Here is a 10,679-nt window from a genome sequence, read left to right on the forward strand (position 1 = left end):
GTGTTTTAGAACAGATACAGATACTAAACCTGTTAAGTTTTACTTTGGTAGGGCAAATTTTGAGCAGATGAGGCAAAGTCTAGGAGGATAATCTGGGATAAGCTTTTAAGTGTGGAGACAGACGAGGAACAGTGGAACAGGATTTAAAACATTTTACATGTAATGCAGGACAGGTACATACCTAAATTTGAAATTAGTAAGAAATATGAAAATAACTCTGCAATGGGATAATAAAGAGTTAAAAAAGAAGCTGCAATGGAAACACAGCTGTATAAGGCATTTAAGACTAATAACAGCAATGTGAATCATAGGATGTATGAGGGCAACCATTAAGAAGGATATTAGGGAAGCTAAAAGACAGTTACACAGGAATATAGTAGATAAGGTGAAAGATAACCCAAAGAGATTCTTTCAGTATTTTAGAAGTAAAAGAAGAGTCAAGGAGGAGTAGAAGTGCAACAGGCATAATAAATTGGAATTAAAAAATGTAGACAGTGAATTAGCAGATGCTCTAAAATTGCATTTTTCTGAGGTCTTCACAAGTGAGGAAGTAAATAACCTCCCAGCAGTAAATGGGACTACTAAGGAAGTACAGAGGGATTTAGAAATTGTAGAGGGAGAAGTACTGCTTAGATTAAACAGGCTGAAATCAAACCAGTCTCCAGGACCTGATAATACATAAGAGTCCTTAAGGAGGTTAGTAAGTACATACATATAGAAACCTTTGATGCATATTTTTAGAAGTCACTGTGCACTAGACTGAAGGACTAGAAAATGGCAAATATCATCCTGTTTTATAAAAAGGATGGCAGGGCAGATCCAAGCAACTGTAGGCCACTAAGCATAACGTGCATCACAGGAAAATTAATATATGGAATTATTAATGATAAGATTGAGCAACACTTGGCAAGAACAGGAGTTTTATTGAACAGTCAGCATGGGTTCAGACGTGGGAGGTCATGTTTTACTAACATGCTGGAATTATATGAGGAAGCAACACAAGAATATCAAATTGGGACATATGATATTATTTATCTTGACTTTCAGAAATCATTTTATAAGGTTCCACATGAGAGGCTGGGCATCAAAATGAAAGAAGTGGTAGTTCAGGATGATATTAGTAGATGGGTGTGAAATTTACTCAGACACAGGAAGCAGAGGGTTATGGTGTAAAGAACCTTATCAGAATTGGCTGATGTTAAGAGTGGTGTTCCATATGGGGCAGTGCTAGGACTGCTGCTATTTCTAATATATATAAATTGGATAGGAATTCAAGTAACAACCAACCAACCATTTTCTAACCCGCTGAATCCGAATACAGGGTCACGGGGGTCTGCTGGAGCCAGTCCCAGCCAACACAGGGCACAAGGCAGGAAACAATCCTAGGCAGGGTGCCAACCCACCACAGGACACACACAAACACATCCACACACCAAGCACACACTAGGGCCAATTTAGAATCACCAATCCACCTAACCTGCATGTCTTTGGACTGTGGGAGGAAACTGGAGCACCCAGAGGAAACCCACGCAGACACGGGGAGAACATGCAAACTCCACGCAGGGAGGACCCGGGAAGCGAACCCGGGTCTCCTAACTGCGAGGCAGCAGCGCTACCACTGCGCCACCGTGCCGCCCTTCAAGTAACAAGCTGCTTAAATTAGTAGACGATACCAACATAGATGGATTGGCAGATAATCTGGAGTCCGTTGAATCATCACAGAGGGACTTGGACAGCATATAGGCTTGGGCAGATATGTGGCAGATAAAATGTAATGTCAGTAAATTTAAAGTATTACACATAGCAAGTAAAAATGTTAGGTTTGAATACACAATGGGAGTTCTGAAAATTGAAAGTACATCTTATGAGAAGGATTTAGGAGTAGGCTTAGTTTAACTCATTCAAAAATTGGACTGCAGCAACCTTATTTTTTCAGTGTCAGAAGAGAGTTTGAGGAGCTGTCCTCACATCTATCAATGCACAAAGGAGTGTAAGTGCAATTATCCTTCATTAACATGATGTGGTCCCAAAAGTGAGAAGCAATGTGACTTGGTGCATATTTGATGTTTTAGAAGAATTCACTGTAGACCAAATCATGGGAAGATTTATGTAGTTGTTTAAGTGGATTGCACAAACAAACCTATTCTTTATGCCTGAAAAGTTTATACCGTGTGATATCTCTGTCCATTCCGCCTTGGCACATGGCAGAGTACTCCTTGGCACTGCTGCTTCACACCTCCTAGGTTCAGATTCTCCTTTAATTCCTGGCATATATTGAGACTGCAAAGTAATTTATCAGCTTTGACAATTTGAAATCAAATTTAATACTATTAAACTGCTGCATATATGTGCATGAGAGACAGCTTATTTACTTTAGTGATGATAATTACCTGCTGAAACAGGGTACTGTGTACTAATGCATCCTCTTGTCCTGGAAGATTACACTAGTAACTGTGAGAACATTAGACAATCCACAGCTGATATCACTTCTGCATCTGTCCAGCTGGAAACTCCCTTTCCTGCCACTTGAACTCATAACCTGGAAATCAACTTATTTCAATTCCTAAACAGAACTCCAGTCTGAAAAGACTACTCTGATTTTATTGCATATTTTAATTTACTTTTGGCAAATACAATTATATAGCATAACCAAGGTGGTGCCCTAACTCTTTATATTTGTTTGTATCCTATTTTACAATACATTATATCTCTAGCCAAGCTGGTTTTGAATTGGCTAAGCCACATGTAACCAGTAATAAACACATTAAAAACAGTATATGATGAGGGATTAACGCCTACAATTTAAAAAATATCCCTATCATTAATTGTTTGATGAAATCATTCCAACCCATGACTTATAAAATGACCTTATGTAGCATTAGTGCTCTAGCTAGTAAATCCTTCTATGTAAACATTAATGAATAATAGTGATGTTGTTTCAGCTCTAGTGTGACAATAAACAAGAGTATTTATTAACTTATTGCACGTCAGCCATCCTATGCACAGGAAAGAGCAGAAACTAGATTTAATTTCAAAAGGATTAAAAGCGGATATGAGGCAGGTTGTGGATATCGGCATATCTGACCATTTCTGTATTCTTTTGAATGTAGAAATACTGGAAACTAGAACTAAAAAGCAGTATATTGTTAAAAGGTTTTATTGTAATGAATCTGGAGTATCTATGTTTGCTCATATTCTCAATCATCAGTCTGAATGTAGAGCTTGTCCTAGCACAGCCAGCAATGTTATCAGTAAAATGGGTTTTCTTTTCTGAAGTGAGAACTGCAGCTGACATTGTGACCAATGAAAAAATTGTTAGGATATCATCGAGCACTATAATACCTTGGAAAACTCTATACAGTGTCAGATCTTAAGGGAAAGTGTCATAGGGCTGGGCATAAATGGAGGAAAACTAAATTAACAATCCATTCTGAAATATTGAAACACATACAGCTGAATATAACAGAATAGTCTGTCTTGAGATGCATTCCTATGTTTCTAAAATGTTAAAAGGCAGTGCTGGAAATGCAAGATTTTTATTCTCAACGATTGATTGTCTTCTAATCCTAGTTCACTCAGCAGCCTATAATACCTGCCTCCACATTGAAATCTGTAGAACAACATCAGGCTTGTTTAGATAATTAAATTCCTTGACTGATACGGGTTTTCCTAAACTCTGTAAGATAATTTCTCAATTAAAACCTACCACTTGTGTCCCTGACCTAGTCCCAACAGAATTTTTAAAATAAATTTTGGATGTGCTAATTGATAGTGTACTTGACATAATGAAGTTGTCATTACATACAGAGTGGTCTATGGCCGGCTTGTCATCCCGGCCAGTACCCCCAGGCCGCCAGATGGAGCCCTCCCTGCAGCATGGAGGTGCCCCGAAGACCAGCAGGGAATCTTGGACAATGGTGTTTTCATACACAGCACTGCTGGATACCCCAGGTGCCGCTAGATGGAGCTGCACGGAGGAGCAATGAATATCATTTGCCCTACGCCCCGGATGTACGTCTGAGTCACATGGACAAGGGGAATGATGTGCTTCCAGGGTGAAGAAAAAGAAGAGTTTTGATCTGACCCGGAAGTGCTAAGAAGTCACATGGACTGAGGGTTCAGAAGCACTTCCGGGTCACGAACTATAAAAAGGACTGTGGGAGCTCCCAGACGCCAAGCTGAGCTGGGTGGAAGGGTGGCAATGCGTCTGGGAGTGGTGGAGCATTTATTGTAGTGATTATTGGTTTATTGTATGAGTATTGTGGAGGAGAAGGTGCTTTGTGCACTGTTGCATGAGAATAAAGTCAACATTTGGACTTTTATCTGGTGTCTGGAGTCTTGGACAGGGGTTCAAGAGAGCGATACTGCCCCCTATCTGTCACAACAGTGATCTTCCCAGGTTGTCTAAAGACTGCAGTAGTTAAACCCCTGCTTAAGAAAAATACTCTCAACTCCTCTGTACTTAACAATCTTAGACCTACAGTCATATGAAAAAGTTTGCATAATAATTTACTTTCAACAAAAAAGATAATGGTGGTTTCATTTCCTAGGACCATCTGACTACTGGGGTGTTTTCCGAACAAAGATTTTTAGTGAAGCAGTATTTGGTTGTATGAAATTAAATCAAATGTGAAAAACTGGCTGTGCAAAAATATGGGTACCCTTGTGATTTTGCTGATTTGAATGCATGTAACTGCTCAGTACTGATTACTTGCAGCACCAAATTGGTTGGATTAGCTCATTAAGCCATGAACTTTATAGACAGGTTTGTCCAATCATGAAAAAAGGTATTTAAGGTGGTCAATTGTAAGTGCTTCCATTTGACTCACCTCTGAAGAGTGACAGCATGAGATCCTCAAAGCAACTCTCAAAATATCTGAAAACAAAGATTGTTCAGCATCATGGTTTAGGGGAAGGCTACAAAAAGCTATCTCAGTGGTTTAAACTGTCAGTTTCAACAGTAAGGAATGCAATCAGGAAATGGAAGGCCACAGGCACAGTTGCTGTTAAACCCAGGTCTGGCGGGCCAAGAAAAATACAGGAGTGGCATATGCGCAGGATTGTGAAAATGGTTACAGACAGCCCTCAGATCACCTCCAAAGACCTGCAAGAACACCGTGCTGCAGATGGTGTATCTGTACATCGTTCTACAATTCAGCGCAATTTGCACAAAGCATCTGTATGGCAGGGTGATGAGAAAGAAGCCCTTTCTGCACTTAAGCCACAAACAGAGTCGCTTGTTGTATGCAAATGCTCACTTAGACAAGCCAGATTCATTTTGGAACAAAGTGCTTTGGACTGATGAGACAAAGATTGAGTTATTTGGTCATAACAAAAAGCGCTTTGCATGGCAGAAGAAGAACACCGCATTCCAAAAAAAACACCTGCTACCTACTGTCGAATTTGGTAGAGGTTCCATCATGCTTTGGGGCTGTGTGGCTAGTTCAGGGACTGGGGCCCTTGTTAAAGTCGAGGGTCGGATGAATTCAACCCAATATCAACAAATTCTTCAGGATAATGTTCAACCATCAGTCACAAAGTTGAAGTTACTGAGGGGTTGGATATTCCAACAAGACAATGACCCAAAACACAGTTTGAAATCTACAAAGGCATTCATGCAGAGGGAGAAGTACAATGTTCTGGAATGGCGTCATAATCCCCTGACTTGAATATCATTGAAAATCTATTAGATGACTTGAAGCAGGCTGTCTATGCTCGGCAGCCATCAATTTTAATTGAACTGGAGAGATTTAGTATTGAAGAATGGTCAAAAATACCTCCTTCCAGAATCCAGACACTCATCAAAGGCTATAGGAGGCATTTAGAGGCTGTTATATTTGCAAAAAGAGGCTTAACTAAGTATTGATGTAATATCTCTGTTGGGGTGCCCTAATGTATGCACCTGTCTAATTTTGTTATAATGCATATTGCATATTTTCTGTTAATCCAATAAACTTAATGTCAGTCCTGAAATACTACTGTTCCATAAGACATGTCATATTATCATTGAAAGTTCAGCCAATGATAAACAAAAATCCAAAGAATTAAGAGGGGTTCCCAAACTTTTTCAGACGACTGTATTTCTAACCTACCTTTTTTAAATAAAATTCGAGAAAAAGTAGTTTTTCAGCAATTAAATTACTATTTAAATAAACATTCTATTCTTAATAAGTTTCAGTCAGATTTTAGAAGAAATCATATTACAGAAACTGCACTGCTTATAGTAGTGAATGACTTAAATGACCTTAATGTAGGCAGAGGCCATATTGTTGTTCTACAAGACTAGAATACAGCACTTGACAAAACAGACCACAATGTTGGTCAATGGGTGGACCTCTCAGGCAGTGTCTTCAATTGGTTTCAGTCTCATTTAACAGGTAGTTCTTTGTTAGTTGTGGTGATTGTAGTTTAGAGATACCTGATATTATATATATGACATCCCACAAGGATTTGTTCTCGGCCTGCTGTTATTGTATATGCTTCCATTAGGCCAGATTATTTAAAAACACAAGGTGAACTACCTCAGGTTTGCAGATGACACGCAGGTTTATCATTCAATAGCACCTGATGACCCTGATGATCTGGGCTTTCTGACCCAATGTCTGTCTTGTATTTCTGAATAGATGTGTAGTACTTTCCTCAAGCTAAATAAGGAAAAAACAGAAAGCTTTTTTGTTAATAAAAATGAAATTAATGAGGCTATTAGAAATACATTTAATGCTTTATAAGAAAAGTAGTAAACAATTTAGATGTAACCATGGACTTCTGACCTAAACTTACATTTCTAAATTAAATATTAACCATATTAACAAGACTGAAGTTTTCCATTTAAGGAAAATTGTGAAAGTTGGACCTCTTATTACATTGCAAGATGCTGAGAAGTTACAGTAATTCATGATTTTGTTTGTAGTTCCCTAGATTACTGTAGTATACTCCAAATGGGTAAAGTCTGGAATACTTTAGAAATAGAAATATTTCAGGCTAACACTGCAGATCGTTTTTAAAAACTCCCAAAAAAGCCACTTTTTAGCATTTTACGTAGCTAAATTTTAGTTCTACCAATAATAAACTAGATATAGATAGAATTTTCATAAATCTCAGTGAACGTGGAATCTTCTTGAATCTTTACTTTTCTTTATTTCTTTTCTGGTTCTTCTCTGGTGGTGTTCTGCACTTCCACCAGCTCATCAAATTCTTATACAGCCACCTGTGACATCTAAAGTTTTAAATGAAAGTGGATACCCCAACCTGCCTTAAGACCCACTGCCCAATGCATTGAATCCTCTAAGATGAAGTCTTAAAAAAACAAACACACAATAAAGAGCTATTTAAGTACATTTATTTTAGGCAGAATGCCCAATGGGACCTGGGCAGCCTTTTGGCGTGGAACCCCTACAGATTTTTTTCTTTCTCCTGCTTATCTGAAGGTTTTTTTTCTGTCTACCCTGGCCAACTGACTTTATCATCGGACTACCATTTTGAGACTTAAAAAAACATTTATATAATTAAGAGAAATAAGAGTCCTTAAATATAGATCTGTCTTATTTAAATGGGAATTATTTATTTTTGAATGCTATTTATGAATTATTCTTATATATTTTTAATGTTTTTCTTTGCATGTAACTACTTCTTTGTCATCTTGTACAGCATTTTGAGCTAAATTATTTGTATGAAAATGTACTATAGAAATTTCTGTTGTTGTTGTCCCCCCTGTTCTATGTGGGTATTTCTCTGGGTACTGCTTTCCTGCCAGATCAAAAAGACATATACATTACATTAGTTGTCAATTCAAAACTGGTCCTACACTCTTAACAACAAAAGTGCCAAAGTGCGGTGTCATAGAGAAACCATTTTTGTTTCTCAAAGGAACCATACATATGAAGGTTTCAGAAAGAACTTTTTATTTAGATAAGTAACAGGTTCCATAAATGATTAGACTTGTGAAATACCAATGGGCTCCTGATTTTGAATAAACTCTTGCTGTATAGCAACACAAGCTAAGTGCAGGTTTTCTTGATCTGTCAGTATCTTAGTAGATATTTTAACATTTCTGTGTTGTCCTCTTATTAAGAACCTTTTCAAAGCCCAAACAACCATTTTAATGCAAAGAACCCTTCCCGGCATGAAATGGTTCTTCAATGAACCACACAACTCAGTAAAGTGCCATAAAAGAATACATTTTTCAGTCGTGCAGAGTGAGCACAGGTGTTTGTGAGTGGGCCCAGTTAAGGAATGATGTCCAGTCTGGGGCTGTTTTGTGGTCAGTACTGCTGGGATTGCTCTGGTACAGTCAGAAGAAATGTATGATGCATTTTATACGCAACTATTTATTGACCTGTAGGATTTATTGCAAATTTTAATAAGAAAGAGGAAATAAGAGAAGCGATCAACACCCTTCCCATCACGAAACACGAGATAAACCGTTAAAAGATCACACATACGGTTACTGGTTTTGGTATTCCAGCATTCCAGAGGTAGTGTAACGAGAGGGAGCATTGATAATAATTGCACCATTGTGCAACAGACACTCGTAAAAATAACATGGAAATTCACGAGGTGTTGGGAAAGGGTGGAGTCGGGTTTTTTGAACAAAGCAACTGGAGTATAAATACGGTGCCTGCGTTAAAAAAAATAAATAAAAAAATACATAAAGCACGAATTAATATTTGTGTTTTACGTATTATTAAGTGTTCGTATAGTAATTAATATGTGTAAATCACGTACAGTATGTGATTGAGCACAATGGAAAAGCAATGCTTCAGACTGAAAGAAGGATGCACCAAGAATACCAACGCCCACACTGCGCCGGACGTCGCCTACAGCTTCACAGCGGAAACTGAGTCAGCAGGATTGAAACATTAAGGTCACAAACATAGACATTTAAAACTTCAAAACAGTAATATACTACGCATTAAAATAATCTACTGCAAAAACACACAAAGTGCTAAATGAATCGGATATAATAAATTAATGTCTTGAGCATATGACCCATTACAGTATTGTTAATTTTGAGATAAATGAAACAGGTATCGATATTTTTTTTCTCCTCGTTGTATCATTTTTTATTATATTTGCTAATTTGTTTTTGCATTTCTTTTTCAGTCTAGGCGGTAGGCTGTTGTTTTTATCAAACCCTCTTCATTACGAGGAGATGCAATTTATTTTGTGTTTTGTTAATGTGATTATATTATTTCGGTTTATATCATACAGCAAAAAAAAATCCGTATTCGGTATTGATTGCCCTGTAACACAACCTGTAGCAGTCCTCGCCTCGAAACCCAATAATAAATAAATAAATTCCTTTTGGTAAAAGACGACAAAATCAATCTTCTATCTGTTTCATACCACCCCCATCACAGAAAGGGGATTTTTTGGGGCTTGTAGGAAGTGTACTGCTATGTGCAGATTTCACACAGGAAAAGTTTCAGTGTAAAAGATAATCGCGTTCAGCATTAAAAGACATTTTGTTTACACGGGCCGTTTCTTTTTTACTTCTTAGTGAGAGGTGTTATGCTGTATTCTTGCTTTCTTGTTTTGTTACTTAGTCGTATTAGTATTGTAGCATCGAAGGTGTATCTCGATTATCCTAGATTTGTTTCTGTCTAGACTCGTAACACGTTATTTATCCGCGTAACCACATTTACTGGAGAAATTGTAAATTGGGTGCTGTAATGCAGTAAAGCAAAACCCCATACACTGCTGTATGGGTGCAGCCTTCTGCGCACACCCTTAACATGACGTAATTCTTAACAATAGGAAATTACAGCAATAATCCTACCAGAAAGCCATATAATATCAAATACTCCCATTTATTAAAAATGAACTCTAGCTATGGCTGGAGATGGGGTATAAAAATGGGAGGTTACATTTAATTTAGTTTGCCACGCACAGTGAGATCATTTTGACGCTAGATTAAATGTTCGCGGAAAATGTTTAAAGGGTGGGATACACACGGATATAATAGTACAGATTGCCAAATATATTTGAATATATTTGTACACTTTGTCTTCTGCAGTTAAAATCGTGTCTATCAATTGATTTTTTAAAACTGCAAAGCAAAAACCGTTATATTCACGTTTTTGTTTTATTTTGGCTTTGTTGCATATATATGTGCAAAGTATCAATATGATCTGCTGTCTCTCGTAAAGAAATTGAGTTGAAAATTATTTTACTAAAGTACCTGTTTACACATCTGATTGATAACCATTCAAAGTGGGATCATTTTTTACATTTTCATTTTCTGCTATTATGAATATAACCATGAGCTCGCGGTTATTTTTTTTTCCTTTTCTCTCACCGTGTATCTTCAACAGTCATGCATACAGTACTGTGCGATAAACCAAAAGAAAGGATGTCTTAATTTTCTGCAAAATGTTAAACGGCCAGAACTCAAGGCAGGGATTTTCCTAAGAAGATGGCGTAGAATTCATGAACTGCTGGTATTTGGACAGAAGTGTAATAAGTAATAATGTAATAATAGTTGAAAATTATTTTTTACGTACCCAGCTTCCTCAGCAATAAATAGAGTCCTCTCTTCAGTGTGGTTGGTGACTGTGTTTTTTCCTAAAAGAACGGGAGTCAATCGCTGAGATTTAAAAAAAAAAATCAAGTCATTGATAATTAAAATTTAACTACATTCCCCACAATGCTACCAAACGGCACTCCCTTTTGGTTTCCTG

The 10,679-nt window shown here is 37.4% G+C and overlaps 1 protein-coding gene across 1 annotated transcript in view; it reads right to left on the reverse strand.

Moving 5' to 3' along the window:
* The window catches only part of LOC120539666 (flotillin-1-like), a 156,910-nt gene extending 146,271 nt beyond the window's left edge, over nt 1-10,639 (reverse strand). Inside the window, exon 1 of the mRNA XM_039769989.1 lies at nt 10,503-10,639. The gene's annotated coding sequence lies outside the window, so the exon portion shown is untranslated. The remainder of the gene's footprint in view (nt 1-10,502) is intronic.
* Nucleotides 10,640-10,679: the final 40 nt, after the last annotated feature.

This window comes from Polypterus senegalus, chromosome 11, assembly GCF_016835505.1.
Source record: "Polypterus senegalus isolate Bchr_013 chromosome 11, ASM1683550v1, whole genome shotgun sequence".
NCBI classification, from domain to species: Eukaryota; Metazoa; Chordata; class Cladistia; order Polypteriformes; family Polypteridae; genus Polypterus; species Polypterus senegalus.